Consider the following 16,629-nt stretch of genomic DNA (forward strand, 5'->3'; position numbering starts at 1 on the left):
CAAATGAATTTTCACGCAAATTTATTTCACTAGAAATTCTAGAAGACTTCAGGTTACTGGTTCTAAAGTTTACTTGATTAAAAAAGGAAAATGCCTTCCAAAGAAAGAAACAGGTAAAGGAAGAAGCAAAGAAACAAATTAAAAGGATCAAGGAAAAGGATTCTGTCACAAGTGTGACACACGACCGGCCACATATATGTTCAAATGGAGAACAACCTCAGCAACATGAGACCCTCAACAACTGTGAGACCTGTGTCAAAATAAAGAGTAAGAAATAGGTCTGGGGGTGTTGCTCCAAGGTAGAATGCCCTGGGTTCAATGCCTAGTACTACAAAATAAATAAATAAATAAATAAATAAATAAATAAATAAATAAATGGAAGGCTAAATTTCGACAGACGCTTTACAAAAGGATACCCAGAGCCGGGCGCGGTGGCGCACGCTTGTCATCCCAGATTCGGGAGGCTGAGACAGGAGGATCAAGGTTCGAGGACAGCCTCAGCTACTTAGTGAGGCCCTTTGCAACTCAGTGAGACCCTATTTCAAAATAAAGAATAAAAATTAGGGCTGGGGGGTGTCGCTCAGAGGTAGAATGCCCCTGAGTTCAATCCTCAGTACCGCAAAAAGAAAAAAATATATGTTCAATATCACAGGTGGTTGGAGAAATAAAAACAAAAACTGCAACAAAATACTACTTTGCATTAACTAAAAGGCTAAAGTGAAAAAGAAAATATTAAGTGTTGACGCCGGGCGTGGTGGCGCACGCTTGTATTCCCCGTGCTTGGGAGGCGGAGACAGGAGGATCGCGCAGGTTCAAAGCCAGCCGCTCTGGCTTAGGAGACCCTGTTTCAAAAATATAAAATAGGTCTGGGAGCGTAGCCCGGAGGTAGAAGGGCTTCCAGGAACCCCAGTACCACCAAAAAAAAAATTATAATAATAAATATATATATATATATTAAGTGTTGACAAAGATGTGGAACAACTGTGACTCCCTGGGAAGAGCAAATGAGACAATTTTAGAAGGTTCACACTTAAATGTCCTATAATCCGGTGGTTCTATTCCTAGCTATAGAGACCAAGCGAAAAATAGGTACAATGTGCATCAGACAACCAACACTGATGTCCGCAAAGCACCGTTCACAGCAGACCAACCAGAAGCCACTTGGGTGCACGCTGGCAGTAGAATGGATACATGAGTTGTGGCATCATAATAAAATAAATAGGTAAAAAGCAAAAGCACTGCCAGGAGAACAATGAGCAAAGTCAACAGGTCTTAGCAGACAACGAGAACACGATGAGCACACCCAGGAATCAATGATCACACAACTGCACTGCAGAGCAAACAGACCCACAACTCAGAGAGAGAGACAGGTGTTTTAATGTGCGCACGCGCGCGCGCGCGCGTGTGTGTGTGTGTGTGCGTGCGTGCGTGTGTGTGTGTGTGTGTGAGAGCGAGAGCGAGCGAGAGAAACTGGGTCTAGAACCCTGGGGCTTTCTACCCGAGCCACACCCCCAGCCCTATTATGTTTTAGTTTGAAACAGGGACTCACTAAGTTGCTGAGGCTGCTGTGAGGATCCTCCTGTCTCAGCCTCCCAGTACTGGGATTATGAGCGTGCGCCACCACGCCCGCTGAATGTTTTTAATATTAAGGTGTCACTGAAGGCAAGTCCAAGAAATCAGTGACACATGAGCAGAGAAAGTAGAGAAGCAATGGCAGGGGGAGTGGAAAACCTGAAAAATGGTTTCCTTTTGAAAAGAAAATGAAAACGCACGTACCCTGCAGTCTAGCAATGCTGACTTTTCCTACAGATACGATTGTGTAAAACCACTAACAGTGACGTAAGAATATTCACTGAAACAGCTTGCTGCAACATAAGATTGAAAACAGCTACCCATTCATGAGGCATTAATTATAGTGTGTTTATAATCAACGGCATCTTCTGCCTCCATTAAAAGAATGAGAGTTCTCTAGTGCTGACATAAATCGATTTCCAAGACACAAATGTATTTTTAAAAAACACCATCACAGCCGGGCATGGTGGCGCACACTTCCAATCCCCGTGTTTGGGAGGCAGAGATAGGAGGATCGCTGGTTTAAGAGACCCTGCTTCCAAATATAAAAAAAAGTATAAAATAGGTCTGGGAGTGTAGCCTGGAGGTAGAAGGGCTTCCAGGAACCCCAGTACCACCACCACCACCACCAACAACAACAACAACAAAAAAAAAAACCCAAAAAACCAAAAAAACAAAACACCATCACAGCCGGGCATGGTGGTACACACTTGTAATCCCAGCATTTGTGAGGCTGAGATGGGAGGATTGCGGTTCACGAACAGCCTCAGCTACTAGTGAGGCCCTTTGCAACCCAGTGAGACCCTGTTTCAAAATAAGGAATAAAAAATAGGGCCGGGAGTTTAGCTTGGAGGTAGAATGCCCCTCCAGTGCTGCAAAACAAACAAACAAAAAACCCCAAACAAAACAAAATAAAAAACAACCAGCCAACCAACCAACAAAACCCACTATCAACTGTTTGCATAATATATGTGCTTAAAAAACTAGACAGAGGAGCAGGCATGGGGGTGCACCACTGTAATCCCAGTACTTGGGGGCTGAGACAGGAAGACACAGGTTTGAGAGCAGCCTTGGCAATACACGACTCTCAGCAACCTAGTAAGGCCCTGTCTCAAAACAAAGTCAAAAGGGGCTAGGAGTGTAGCTTGGAGGTAGAATGCCCATGGGTTCAATCCTCAGTACTACGCACACATACCCCCCAAACAAAAACTACAGTGAGGTACCACCATCCCCCAAGAAGACAGCTATAATACACAAGACAGTGCAAGTGGCAGCGAGGAGGTGGAGTGCTGAGACCTCGCTGCTGCTGCTGCTGCTGCTGCACAAAACAGCCTGGCAGTTTCACAAACTCTTCAGTGAAGGTGCCATGCGATCCAGTAATTGCCTCTAAGTACATGCCTACACAAGAACGAGTGCACAGACGTTTACAGTAGCATTTTTTCCTAACAGCCCAAAGTAGAAACAACCCCAATACCCATCAACTGATGGAGAAAGGTGGCCTCTTTGTGCCGGGGAATGCTACCGACTCTGGAGAAGGAGCGCGGTGCCCGCAATGCTGCCATACGAACGGGGCCTGAAACCATCATGCTCAGTTTAAGGTGCCATGCCACAAAAGGCCGTTTACAGGAAACGCCCCAAAGAGAAATGGAACATAAACAGGTGCTTGCGGGGGCCGAGGGGCAGAGTTGAGCGGGGAGTGGATTACTAGGGGTGGGTTTAGGGAAAGGTATGAAATATTCTAGAATTAACATGATGGTTGTGTAGCCTTTTCCATATACCGTGGAACCACTGAATTATCTAGTTAAAAATGGCAGATTGCATAGTAGTACATGAATTCTGTCTCAATTACACATGTACCCACAGTGAGGTCCTAGGAGGAGGACCTAACGGAGAGTGAGTGCGGAGCAGCCCAGAGCTACAGATGGCCGCACTTGGGCCTGTGGCCTCTCCTCCTCTCCCCACGCCAGCCCTCTGGACTGCCCGGGAATGCGGCACGACGGCCTGTCATTTCCTGTTAGCTAAGTAAGTACCCAAATCATTTCCTGTTGGGATTAGTCAACAATCTGTCATTTCCTGTTAGCTAAGTAAGTTAAGTACCAAGTTTACATTACCATCTTAAGACATCAAGAACACTTTGGAAGATTCCCCGGAAAGACAAAGAATCTGTCTAGTGCGAGGAAAGGAGCTGGGCAAACACTTTCAAGTGCGGCAGAGTGGGAGACAATCCAAGAACTAGCCTCAAACCTTGGTAGCTAAGTGGAAAGAAGGCTGGGAGGGAGGGAGGGAGGGAGAGAGAGGGAGGGAGGGAGGGAGAGAGAGGGAGGGAGGGAGGGAGCCAAGGGAGGATGGAGGAGGAGGGGCAGGGCGAGGGCGGGGAATCTAAACAGCCATCTGAGCTTTTCTCTTAAATTTTTTTTTTGACAAGGGAATGAACTCCGGAGCATTCTACCTCTGAGCTACAGCCCCGGCCCTATTTAATTTTTTATTCTGAATCCGGGCCTAAGTTTCTGAGGCTGGCTGCAGCCCGTCATCCTCCTGCCTCGGTCTCCCAAGTACTGGGATTACGGCGGGCACCACCACGCCTGGGCCTCCAAACCTTTCGTGTAGCTCTCCTTAAAATTCTACCGTGAAAACAAAGTAAGGTCTTCTTAAATAAAGACTTCACAAACTGAGCTGGATTAAAAAAAACTGGAGCTCACTAGTGAGCAGGATATGATGGTGGAAACATTTACCAATGGCTGCGGTGACCTTTCAGTCCTTTTAGCTTCGTTCTACTGGGGATCAGACATTTGGGGAGGGCTCCTTTTAAGTCCCAATGGGCACCCACAGGAGGCAATTTGGGAAAACATGCAAACAAGAAGCTGTTCCATAAATAATTCCAGCCCCAAACACTCAGTACATTCACTCAATATTTATAAAGTGTGTTCTAGCTTACCGACTTGCAGAAGCACCGCCTGTTTCGGCATGAGGGGCCTCCTTTGCACAGAAGTAACCAAATAGCCACCGAAACGCGGAATGCGCAGAACTACTTTTGCACTTTATATGCTTTGGCTTCAGGTATGCTTATGCACCAATACGTTGTTGGGCTTTTTTTTCATTTTCATTGCTATTTATTTCTTTTGGTGCAGGGTGTCGAACCCAGGAGCGTGCTGCCTCTGAGCTACACCCCTAGCCCTATTTTACTTCTTATTTTGAAATAGGGTCTCACTAAGTTGCAGAGGGCCTCACTAAGTTGCTGAGGCTGGTTGCGAACCTGTGATCCACCTGTCTCGGCCTCCTAAGTACTAGGATCGCAGGCACGCACCCCACATATGAAATGACATTTAAGCAGGGCGTGGTGGTGAATGCATATAATCCTGGTACTTGAGAGGCTAAGATAGGAGGATCACAGGTTGGAGGCCAGCCTCAGCAATTTAGTGAGACACTCAGTAACTTAGCAAGACCTTGTTTCAAAATAAAAAAATAAAAAACAAAAAGTACTGGGGTTGTAGCTCAGAGGTAGAATGTCCCTGGGTTCAATCTCAGGACAAAAAAATTAAATAAAAGATTCCTCAAGTAAAAGATATTTCCTCCCCGCTCCAATGAAATGCGAATGGGGGGGGGGATCCTAAAACACACATAGATTACATTAGGTACTGGTCTTGTTCTCTCTCACTCTCTCTATGAGGAAGGAACCCAGGGATTTTCTACTTCTGAGCTCCACCCCAACCCCTTTTATATTTTCATTTTGAAGCAAGGTCTTGCTAAATTGCTGAGGCTGGCCTTCAACTTGGTATCTTCCCGTTTAGCTTCCTAAGTACCGGGATAACAGGCGTGCACGAGTCCGGTTCAGGGTGCATTGCTCAAATGACCTCCCTTAGGACCTAACCAGTAGCAATCAGACAAGAACTATCCGGAAGACGGAAACATGCTGAGATGCCCTAGGTTTAAAGAGGGCCAGAAGATGAAAGGAAGATAATCTAATCAGATTACAGCTGCAGGCCAGCCAAAGGAAAGAGGCTCCGCGTTCCTGAACCGGGTGAAATCCAGACTCCACACCACAGAGGCTGGCCTTCCTTAGTGTCCTGCAAGGTGTTCAGGCCCGGCCTGCGCCTGCCTGAGATCACCTAGCGCCACCCTCGTAGGGTAGAGACGCAGCTCAATGCCAACAAGCATCCTTCTATCCCCAGTCCCGTGAAAGCGTTCCTTTCCAGGCCCAGCAGAGCGTTTCCAAGTGACATCTAACCCGCTGCCGCCGTGGACGGATACAGAAACGCACCCAGGACCTGTCCTCTCCTGCTTACGTCCTCTAACAGTTCCATAGACCCTTTTATTTCAAAGAACTCCTGGTCTTAAGAGTTTGGGTTAAACATCTTATCTTTCTCATCTGAACACACAAGATGAAATGCCAGCCATCTGAAAAGTAATCTCAAAACAGCCGGAAACATAAACAAGTTATCTTAATGGCTTCTCTCTCCCTTACTATTCCATCCTCTGGCAGGGAAAAGTTTCTGCAATTTCTACTTCCTTCTCCATTCTCTCCATCCCGGCTGCTCTGGTGAGGATTTCCTCTCTCTACTCCAACAACAACTCTTATCAGGACTTTCCAGCTGATGGCTGTGCACCGTGCACATGCGACTGCAGGACTGAGCGGCACCACAGAGCACCTGCACTTCCTCATGCTGAGCACCGAGGCCAAGAAGTCTAAAACGGATGTATCCTCAGGCTACAAACCACCTGCCTAATCAACATCTTTGTAGACAGTTATTTTATTAATTTATTCATTCACTTATTTTATTCATTTATTGATTTTGTGGTACTGGGGATTGAACCCAGGGGCATTCTCCCTCTGAGCTACACCCCCCCAGCCCTATTTTTTATTCTTTATTTTATTCTTTATTTTATTTTATTTATTTTAATTATTATTAAATTTTATTAAATTATTGTTTAATATTAAATTATTATTATTTTAATTATTATTTAATTATTTAATTAATTTATTTATTTTATTCTTTATTTTATTTATTTTATTCTTTATTTTATTCTTTATTTTATTCTTTATTTTGAAACAGGGTCTAAGATGTGGAGGGCCTCACCACGTAGCTGAAGCTGGCTGTGAGATCCGCCTGTCTCAGCCTCCCAAATGCTGGTATTACAAGCAAGTGCCATCACACCCAGCAGTTATTTTATTTTATTTTTTATGAATCTAAGGATAGAATACAGGGACATTCTACCTTTGAACTACACCTCCAGCCCCATTTTATCTTTTATTTGGAAAAAGGGGCTTGCCTCAAATCTGTGATTCTTCTATTTCAGCCTCCCAAGTACTGGATGACAGACGTGTGCCACCACATCCAGCTGAAAGTTTTATTATTTTATATATTATTCTTGTTCTCCGATCTGTATGGCTGCTGAGGTCACTGTCGTAACTAGCCTGTGGGCACAGACTACCCAGTCACAGATTCGGTTTGATTTACGAAAGGCTTTGGAAGGAAAAAACGATGTTTGAAATGATACTTAAAAATCAGATTTCGACCTATTCTTAAGGAAGGTGGCACAGAAGAGCCAGCAATATCATCTCCATTTTCTGCAAGTGGACGATAACCCAGGGCTGGAGGGCAGCTGCCGTTGGAGAGAACTGGGCTTGGGTTGGCCGCAGTCCCCGCTCGTTTCCTGTTGTCTCCAAATGGTTCTCTCTGCGCAGGTATTTACAGTCTTGCTCCTGTAAGCTTGTGTATTTGGGTGCCCCGCACACAAGGGAACAGTTTAACCTTCAGAGGCGCACATACACTGGCTGGAATTATATACATGTGGTACAGGTGGCTGCGTCACTCAGGAACTGACTCTGGACTCTGGACTCAGTGTCTGACACCTGAGGCTGATGAGATGTTTGGCCTGGTGGTCGCCTCTGCTTTTTGGAGGTTGGAGATTCAGGCTCAGATGAGCATTATTTGAAAAAGCATTAGACGGTGACCCTTCCTGTCTGGCAAAAAAAAAGTATACACAATTGGCACACCTGCACAAACCCGCCCACCGTATAGCCAAATACCTACTTAGTACTCTAAGCTTCTCCACTGCGGCGACATAGAAAAATGTCGTGTATAACCCTAGAATAATGGCCAGTGAACAGCCATGTAACTACAACCTAGTCAAGGACATCAGCACAAGCCGGGCGTGGTGGCGCACACGGGCAACCCCAGCATTCGGGGGGCCGAGACGGGAGGATGGCGGCTTGCGGGCAGCCTCAGCTACTTAGGCCCTTTGCAACCCAGTGAGACCCTGTTCCCAAATAAAGAATAAAAAGTAGGGCTGGGGATGTAGCTTGGAGGTAGAATGCCCCTGGGTTCCATCCCTGGCACCAGAAAAAAAAAAAAAAAAAGAGAACATGAGCACCTGAAGAGCTCCTACACCACCACTTCCCGACCACGTCCTTCAGGGACAGGAGCTTGCTGATTTTCGCTCCCCCACCTTTCCTTACACTTTCCCACAGAACACCGCTTCCCTCCCACTATTCCTTCTCTTCCCACTATTTCCCTTGTCTATTCTGTTGAACCCAGGGGCAGTCTACTTGTGGGCTATACCTCAGCCCTACTTTATTATTTTATCTTGACACCAGGTCTGGGTAGGTTGATGAGAGTCTCACTGCTAGCTGAGGGTGTCCTTGAACCTTCAATCCTCCATCTCAGCCTCCCAAAGCCTGGGATTCTAGAGGTGTGCCACCACGCCTGGCTTACCTTGCCTTTTTTATTTTTGGCCGTACTGGGGATTGAACCCAGGGACATTCTACCTCTGAGCTATACCCCCTGCCCTATTTTTTATTCTTTATTTTGAAACGGGGTCTAAGCTGTGAAGGGCTTCACTAAGTAGCTGAGGCTGGCCGTGAACCGCAATCCTCCTGTCTCAGCCTCCTGAATGTTGGGATTACAAGTGTGCACGACCACGCCTGGTTCAGTCTGCCTGTCCTTGAAGGCCAAGTCATTCTTTTGCATCCGCTCATGGTCTCAATTGTATTTTCAGACAAGCCAATGCCTAAAGCAAAAGGGGCCCTAGTGCCAGGCTTGCCTCTGTGCCCACACTGTCTCTACCCGATAATTCACAATTTATTAGTTCCTTGACGTTTAAGAAAATTGGTAGAAATAATTTATCCAGTTACGTCGGTGACTCCAGAAAGAGAGCCAGTTTGGGTCACCTGGCCTACCACTAGGTTTTCTTCAATATTATACCCTGGATGCCTGGTCTTTTCTTGTCAACAGCAGGTGAAAAAGCCCTATAGTATTCTTGAAGAATAGGGCTACACCTCTAGGTGGTAACTTATTCTTACAATGCAGAGGAACTCTTAAAGGAAGAAGGCTCAAGAGAGTTCCTGTCCTTTCTTTACTCTATTTGCCTGGACAAAGACTTGTATACCCCGTTGGGTGGAGAAAGAACCTGCCTCCACGCACACCAGAAGATCCTAATGAAGAAATGCGGGAGAGCCTGGAAAAGCTTACAAGAACTGTCGTTTTCTTGATTCCTTTCTCTGACCTGTGGGTAAAGCATTCATCCACGACGCCGGCTAATCACCACGGGGCAGGCCAGTTGGCCAACGGATGCTTTCGGTCATTCACCTACGGTTGGTCCCAGTGTGTCGGATGCAACATTCCAGATTCACGTACGTAAAGAGACACCTGCATTACCTATTTGTACCTTTCTGTTATGTTAGTATAGCTACAACTACATTATTTCTATTTTTAGATATGTCTGCATAGTGTGAATAAATGCACACATACTTTCTCTCGGCTCCCCTTCTCCTCCCCCTCCCAGGGGTAGCTAATATCTGAGGCACTTTGATCTAGGTATGGCTACACAAACATATCAGCTACAGCTATTTAAATCTGAGCCGGGCGTGGTGGCGCACGCTTGTAATTCCCGTGCTTGGGAGGCGGAGACAGGAGGATCGTGCAGGTTCGAAGCCAGCCGCACTGGCTTAAGAGACCCTGTTTCAAAAAAAAAAAAAAAAAAAAAAAGAGCGTAGCCCGGAGGTAGAAGGGCTTCCAGGAACCCCAGTACCACCAAAAAACAAACGAACAAAATAGATCTCTATCTGAGGGCTCCCTAATGAGTACTCAAAAGATGGTAGACACACCCTTTCTCTGATGAGAAGATTAGTGCTTAAGATCTATGCATTGGCTACAAACACTGTGACTGGGCCTCTAACCTTTCCTCTGCCACAGACCAGGCAGCGTAGCCCTCTCCGGCAGCATTCGGAGCCCGGGCTCTGGCTCTGCGTCTGAACATCAGAGGGAACCTACCAACGGAGCCAGCTAAAACATCACCTGTGTCCTTAAATGAGGATATTTCTGCATCTGTCTCACTGAACTTGTGATGTGAGGTATAGATAAAACAAACCCAAACAAAACAGGGGTTGGGACTGTTCCTAGTCTGTAGGAACAATACCGCAGGACTAACTTTGTGCCTGTTTGCTAATAAACGTTCACGCGTGGGGCACAATGGGGCCTGAGACTTGGTGTGATTGTTACAGCCACCTGGTAGCAATGCTAACCTCTAGGACTGGAGGCTACCACTTCATACCAAAACAACCTGAACTGCTGGGAGCAGCAAAACTGGCGGAGCTCAGTCTGCAACAAGCGTGGTGCACCCAATTTCCCCAAGGGAGCCTGTTGGGACATAGCCTCAAACAGGAATATCATGATTCCAATCAAGCTGATGCACAAGCTTGCCCTCCTGGGTCCTCCAAGAGAAAAGACTGTCTCCCTTCATGGGAAAACCACAGGAAGCTGCAGAGACGGCCTTGGGGCGTAGGTTCTGTGGGGCCTGGGAGCCTGCCAAAAGGACCCGCTCTGCATCTTGGCCCCTAGAAGGCAAGGATACCCAAACGTTTTTTGTGTTTGAGTTCCCCCTCACCACCTGGACTCTGGACACTACTCAAAGTGACGTCTTTTAACTAGTATCTATATCTGAAGGAATAGAAGGGTGGGAGGCGGCTCTCCTATTTCAAGTAAATGCAAAACAGAAATATTTGCAGTTTCAAAACAGCACTGTCTTAGATTTTAGTGGCCACAATCCTTACCCTCCAAATGTTTTTCAAAAATATTTCAGCTGAACCTTAACCAAAATGGGAAAGTGAACTACGTTCGTCAAAAACTGTTTCTGAAGGCGACGCTCGGTGCCGCCGCCCCACCCCGCATCCACGCTGCCGGGCACCTCCTAGCACTCTCACCCAGCTGCCTTTCCTGACGGTAGGCTGCGACTTGACTCTGGGAAACGCATTCCTCTGGGGATCAGGATGCCCCTTTCAAGGGCAAGAGCCCCTGAAGACAGCCTGAAGGAGCTTAACCAATCAGTCCTCCGAGCTGCTAAAAAGTCAATGCAGAATCATGCATCCTCCCTCCCCATAAGTACTACAGAATCGCGAAGGTGCGAGTGGATCCTATCGCCCACTGTGGGAGTCTGTTCCACATGGGGGTGAGCAGACTGGCAGCTGGGAATCCTAGGGCCTCACAACTTCCACACCCCACCTTCTCTGTCTGATGGACGGGGATGCTCTCTTGAGAGCCACCTCACAGGAAGCCGGAAAGGGACCCTGGAAAAACACCCACCAAAGCACACCAAAGGAGCAGAGAAGTACTGCCACGCTTGAAGGGATGGCACCGAGGCAGCCGCCGCCCTGCTGCGCCGCCCTGGCCTTCGACCCACTTCAGCTGCCTCGGGAAACAGGCGGCAGAAAGGCTTCCAAGAAGCAGTGTGAGACAGGGACATGGACGCCGGGCTGGCAGCCACAGGCGAGCCTGGTGCCGGCCCAGTGCCACACAGGGACTGCCTTCTTGGGTCACCTCTGTCCCCGATGCTAGGAGCACAGAGTAATCCGGAAGCCAGCGGGAACACACAGCTAGCCTCTCCCAAGGGTGAAGTCTGTGCCTTCAACCTTGTGCCCCTGAGACATAAGAGGACTCACTCCCCGCCACTACACTGCGGAAACAGCAAGTCCACCTTCCCCTGAGTACTAACCGAACTCTGAGATGAACAGCCTACGGAATGGGAAAGGAAAGAGGAGAGAGGAGGACGGAGGCCGCTGCGCTAGTGTCTGCGCCCCCTTTTGGAGAGAACTTCTCATCCCGTTTCCCTCCCTTTTGGTCACCGTCTAAAGAGGCAGTTTTATACCATCAGTGACATAACGGGTGTGTTTATGAAAAGAGCCGGCGGGGTGGCGCGCTTGTAATCCCAGCACTTGGGAGGCTGATGCAGAAGGATCGCAGGTTGGTGGCCAGCCTCTGCTACTTAGGGAGGCCCTGCTTCTAAATAAAAAGAGTAAGGATGAGGAGCCAGGCATGGTGGCGCACGCTTGTAATCCCAGCACTAGGGAGGACGAGACAGCAGGATAGCAGGTTCGAGGCCAGCCTAGGCTACTTAGTGAGGCCCTACACAACTTAGTGAGACTCTGTTTCAAAATAAAAAATAGGGCTGGGAATGTAGCTCAGAGGTAGATTGCCCCTGGGTTCAATTCCCAGTAACATTCACACACACACACACACACACACACACACACACACTCGCACACACACAAATAGGGATGGGGGTTATAGGTCAGAGGCAGATAATCCCTGGGTGCCATTCCTAGTACCACAAAAAAAGAAAAAAAGAAAAAGAAAGTAAAGGAGAAGGGCGCCTGACCTGCTCGTGCAAAGGAGCGACTTGAACGCTTACAAAGGCCAACCACAAAACGCCACGCCACGCGTGCTCTCGCTTAACCCTTGTGGCTGCCGCAAGGGCACTTTAGCTCTTCTCTGCCCGCGTCTCCAAAGGCACGCAGGGAGTAGGGGGCGGTCTCTGAAGCCAGTGCTCAGTTTGCTGCACCAACTCCAGCCAGCGCTCGGAGTGGCTCCAGGCCCCCTTGGGTACCAAACTCCAATGATGCTCAAGTCCCTCAAATCAGACGGCGTAGCGGCTGCATCCAACTCTGCATATCCTCCTGGAGACGCCAGATCACCTCTAGATCACCCGCAATACCTACCACAATGCAAATGCCATGTAAGCAGCTGTCAGAGTGTGTACTTGAGGGAATAACGTCAGCTGGGGAAGTCTGCACAGGTTCAGAACAGGCACAATTTTTCCAACATTGCTGATACACGGTTGGTTTCATCTATGAACGTAGAACCTGTGGGTGCACAGGGCTGCCGGTGCATCATAAAGTCCTGCTAGCTCTTGGCTCAAAAGAGGAAGGCGGATGCTCTTCTACTAGTGCTGCCACCGATCCAGATCATGAGCTCTTTAAATTTAAGGTCTTTTTTTTTTTTTTGAAAATTGCTCATTCCTTTTATTTGCAACACACAGTTTCAAATTACTCTCAAAACAAAAACAAAAACAAAACCCACCCTTTCAAAGGTCAAGAATTCACCAATGCTGAGACTAATAAGAGGGATACACTCTGAGAACAGAAACAATTTCCCAAGAACTTGTCAACAGCTCTGAGCCAGCCCAGTCCAGCAGGAGCACGCACACGACCTCCCCTGGGGAGCGCTACGGGGGTCAGGGCCCTGCTGCAGACACAGGACAGACAGGGTGACAGGCGGGGGGGCGGGCAGGGGACGCAGTCTCGTTTTCCAGGTATATTTTCGGCGCCTGTTGGTATACGTTCAGTAACAGGAAGCAGCGAATGATTGAAATGAATTTTCGTTACCCGTCAGTCCAACCAAACTAATGATGAAAATTTGCATATGGGCTCTAAGAGAATCTGCAGAAGGTTCTACTGGGAATGGAGAAATGGTCAGTGAGAGAGGAATGCACGCTCCCGCTCCATGCCGGGGCGTGCGGGAGGCTGTAACGCAAGAGCTGCCACTTGCCTCAGTCCGCACCTTCGTCGTCTCCCTCCCCGTCCCCCCTTCCAAGGCCTTTGAGAAAGAGCTGACACAAAAGGAAAGGGAAGTAATGTGAGGACGACTGAGAACCAGAAGAAACCTGCCTAAGCTCCTCCCTGGCCTCACAAATGACACAAAATCTACTTTTGCCTGGATGGCTACCCCACGTTGGGATGCCAGGAAAGCTCTTAAAAATAACCATGCAGCCGGGCGTGGTGGCGCACGCTTGTAATCCCCGCGCTTGGGAGGCTGAGACAGGAGGATCGGGCAGGTTCGAAGCCAGCCTCAGCTACTTAGGCTCTCAGCAACTTAGTGAGAGCCTGTTTCCAAATAAAATATAAAATAGGCCTGGGAGTGTAGCCTGGAGGTAGAAAGGTTCCATCCCCAGTACTACCACACACACACACACACACACACACACACACACACAGCCCCATGCTTCAGAGTTGAAACTGCAAAGATGCTGTCTAGGGCTGTGCTGACAGTAACTGTGACCACAGGCAAATCTCAAGAGTCACACTTGAGAGAGGATGCTGCTCAAGCTCCAGCCAGGCCCATGGTGCACGTGGCTGCTCCCAAGAAGGCTCCCTTTAAGTAATTTTTTATTATTATTATTATTATTATTATTATTATTATTATTATTATTTGCAGTACTAGGCATAGAACCCAGGGGCATTCTACCTCTGAGCTAAACCCCCAGCCCTTTTTTTATTCTTTATTTTTAAACAGAATCTCATTGAGTTGCAAAGGGCCTAAGTAGCTGAGACTGCGAACCCACGATCCTCCTGTCTCAGCCTCCTGAATGCTGGGAGGACAAGAGTGAGCCACCGCGCCCGCCTGGAAAGGCTCCTTTCTTGTGCACCACAGCTCCCCTTCCACCGGCCACTCATCCCCACCCTATGTTTTGTTCGTTTGCAGCGCTGGGGATAGAACCAGGGGCATCTTCCACCAAGCTACACCCCAAGCCCTAATTTTTATTCTTATTTTGAAACGAGGCCTTACTAAGTTTTGGAGGGCCTCACTAGGTAACTGAGGCTGGGTGCGAACCTCTGATCCTCCTGTCTCAGCCTCCAAGAACTGGGTGACAAGTGTGAGCCACCACGCCAGGCTTGTTTTGTTTTTGTATGGGACCCCTTTACCTTCTGTGCCAGGAGGTTTGGGGCTGTGCTCCCTTTAGATGGTTCTTCTGATTGCCCAAGAAGAGCCTTCAGGATGTTGAAACACTGGGTTTGCCTTAGTTTGGAAGTAACCTCGTTACCTCTGCCTCCACCACAAGCCCATCCCTAGGTTTGTACGTCTGTGAATCCTGGGTCTTGCTAGCACTGATGGGAGCAGTGAGCCCTGTCCTTCTGAGAAGTGCAGGCCCAAGTACAGTTATGTGACCACTTCAGTGACTCTGTGATGCCCCCAAATCACGCCTGTGGGCCCTAGTAAAGCATCCTCCGCCACTGGGTTGGTCTTGGGCACATCCCCAAGCTCTCCTAGAGAAAACAATGCGATGTGAGGGCCACCTCCAGCCCCGACCCCGCCAGGGCTCTCCTGTGGCTTTGGAAAATCACCATCTCTCAGTACATTCCTTTTCTTCAACTACAGAGAATCACGGTCAGCCTCAGCTACTTAGTGAGGCCCTCTGCAACTTAGTGATACCCCATTTCAAAATAAAGAATTAAAAAAAGGGGCTGGGGTTGTAGTAGAAGGCTCCTGGGTTCAACCGCCAGTTTTTTGGGGAAAAAAAAAACAAACAACAAACCCAGGCAGGCTGCATGGGTCTGCAGGTGACTAGGAAAGGAAGGCGGAGCATGGGCTGCCACTGGTGTCAGGTGGTTTTGAGGACAGTGGGTCATAAATGACAAGGAAGGCTGCTCTCAGAGCCCTGGAGACAGCTTTGGCAGCTGTCAAAGGTTGCCAATGCAGGTGTTCTGCAGCTCTGTGTGTGTGTGTGTGGGGGGGGGTTTGCTAGGAATTCAGCCTGGGGCATTCTACCTCCGAGCTACAACACCCCCAGCCTTATTTTATTCTTTCATTTTGAAAGAGGGTCTAAGTAGCTGAGGCTGGCCTCGAAACTGTGATCCTCCTGTCTCAGTCTCCCAAGTGGTGGGATTCGAAGCATGCATCACCATGCCCAGCTTTCTGCAGCTTTTAAAGCCAGGCAGCCTCGACTTTTAAATTCCTGATCAGGCCCTGTCGATGTACCTTCTTGTGGACAAACAGTGAGCCCCGCACGGACTCCATGCGCTCAGGGGACGTCATCGGATCACAGGGTCTTTGTCTTCCAAGTCCTGGTGTCAACATCAGTCCCAGAGGTGGGCAAAGCTCTGGGTACTTGGCCACAGGGAACTGGATATACGTCAGCCACTGCAATTTCCCTGGGAAACAGAAAATATTTTGCCTGCTCTATGGACGAGGATACTGGAGCCAAGGGAGACATGTGCAAGGTTTCCAATGAAGGGCCAAGAGCACTGAGGTTCGGGCTTGCAGCAAGATACGCTGTGCTGGCTCCGGCTGGATAGCCCATCTCCCGGGAACCGCGCAGCTCTGGAGACTGGAGAAGCACTCGTTGCTAAGGACAAGACGTGGGATAGTTTACACCGCACGGCCGCACATATGGAATCCATCACCCGTTAAAATAGAAGGCTAGAGGCCGCAGCGGGGAAACGAGATAGGAAAAGAGAACCTGGGGGCTACTTTTCATTTTCCAAATCAGAGATTTATGTCTCTTTTGGAGAGGAGAAGAAAAACCTGGCTGCAGCCCACGGTGGGGTAATATCTGCCACTGGGAAGCTGTATGCAAAAATTCCTGGCATGAGCTTTGGAGAGCTCTTCCGATCGGGCCCTGGCCAGTTCTTGGAGGCGACTGAGATTTAAACCCTATCAAATCTGAGAAGCAGGGAGCACGCTTGATGCAGCATACATCCCCCTACCTGAAGCTGATCGCAACCTTATCGTGGGAGTGCTTGGAAAGAAACATTATCTACGTGTGCCCAAGAACATATGGGCTTTCTAAAAGGCCAGGAAGGTAGAAATTGAGTTTGATAGTGATACGAGTGTCTGGATTACGGATGATAATCTCCCTTCTTAAGTATACTTCATTTAGCTGGGCATGGTGGAGCACGCCTGTAATCCCAGTACTTGGGAGGCTGAGACAGGAGGATCACAGGTGCACAGCTGGCCTCAACAACTAAGTGAGGCCTTTGGCAACTTAGTGAGAGCCTGTTTCAAAATT

General features: G+C 48.4%; 1 protein-coding gene across 1 annotated transcript in view; it reads right to left on the bottom strand.

The window, feature by feature from the left end:
* The window catches only part of ATG7 (autophagy related 7), a gene marked incomplete at both ends in the record, with an annotated part of 128,537 nt that overhangs the window by 16,708 nt on the left and 95,200 nt on the right, over window positions 1–16,629 (bottom strand).

The sequence above is a fragment of the Muscardinus avellanarius genome (genome assembly GCF_963383645.1).
Source record: "Muscardinus avellanarius genome assembly, chromosome: 22".
Classification (NCBI taxonomy): Eukaryota; Metazoa; Chordata; class Mammalia; order Rodentia; family Gliridae; genus Muscardinus; species Muscardinus avellanarius.